The sequence below is a fragment of the Aplysia californica genome, unplaced genomic scaffold (genome assembly GCF_000002075.1).
Source record: "Aplysia californica isolate F4 #8 unplaced genomic scaffold, AplCal3.0 scaffold00445, whole genome shotgun sequence".
Taxonomy (NCBI): Eukaryota; Metazoa; Mollusca; class Gastropoda; order Aplysiida; family Aplysiidae; genus Aplysia; species Aplysia californica.
The window spans coordinates 632,518-633,643 of record NW_004797715.1 but is presented as its reverse complement, the minus strand read 5'-3'; the positions used below and the strand labels follow the sequence as shown (position 1 = coordinate 633,643).

Genomic DNA, 1,126 nt, shown 5'->3' with positions numbered 1-1,126 from the left:
CAGAGGAGGGGGTAAAGGAATTGAGGGGGTGGGGGCAGAAATGGAAATGAAAGCAGACAACAGAATATTGCTAGAGAGCAGGAAAGGAGGCGAAAGGAGACAAATTTAGAGAAGAAAATTTTTCGGTCGCTACCCAGATTCGAACCCGGGACCTTTGAATGAGAGGCCAACACCTTAACATCTAGGCCACGAGAGCCCCCACATTGTTTTTTCATCTAAAGGAAATGGGAAATATTTACTACCCAATCGGACTAAAGTCACCCGTGTGGTTCTCGGGGCCCTGTCCAAGAGACAGGGGAGCAAATAATGGGACCACTGTATCCGTACCGCGCATGTCGTAGTAGGCGACTAAGGTCGGTTGGGCAAAGGGTTTGGCAGCCCTTTCCCGTAAAACAAAAAGCAGCTACAAAAACATCAACAGCAAAAACAACACGGCCGCCAGTTCTGGAAGATGGAGGACCTTCATCACCGAGGAGAGGAGAGAATATGGAGTGTAGAATGAAAAGCGGGGACATCATGGAAACAGGTAGAAAAGGATGCTCAGGACAGGCTTCGCTGGAGTAATGTTGTTGATGGCCTGTGCTCCACTGGGAGTTAACAACGGCAAGAGAGAGAGGACTAAAGTGACGCAAAGGGCAGAGCACTGAAATCCTTTAAAAGATCCGGGGCCAAGAACGTGCTTTGGGATTCAAACAGAAGTTGTCCGCACTGTGACTCTTCATGGCACCATCTGGGGGACATTTCTGAGCGCAAGTCCATTTATCAAGAAATTGGCGTTTCTTGTGGTGTGTTTGATAGGCTCATATCCCTGCACAGGTGACATGGGTTCAATCTCCAAGCCAAACCGTTATCCTGTCTGTCAAGTATATCCTTATGTCTGTTGGTGTGTTGTATCTCTACTGAGCCCGGGTTGATCCTGACAGATATGTGCGAAGCAGCTCATCATCCAAATGGTGGAAATTGTCTCCATGGGGGCGAACAGTGCTTACAATCAACCACTTACAACCATTGAAGGAACAGTTTCCGGATAAAGGAGAAAGTGTGTGTGTGTGTGTGTGTGTGTGTGTGTGTGTGTGTGTGTGGGTGTGTGTGTGTGGGAGGGGTGTGTGGGTGTGTGTGTGTGTGT

The 1,126-nt window shown here is 48.5% G+C and overlaps 1 protein-coding gene across 2 annotated transcripts in view; it reads right to left on the bottom strand.

Annotated features, from left to right (window-relative positions):
- The window catches only part of LOC101853341 (protein stoned-B), a 39,924-nt gene that overhangs the window by 8,499 nt on the left and 30,299 nt on the right, over window positions 1–1,126 (bottom strand). The gene's annotated exons all lie outside the window — the stretch shown is intronic.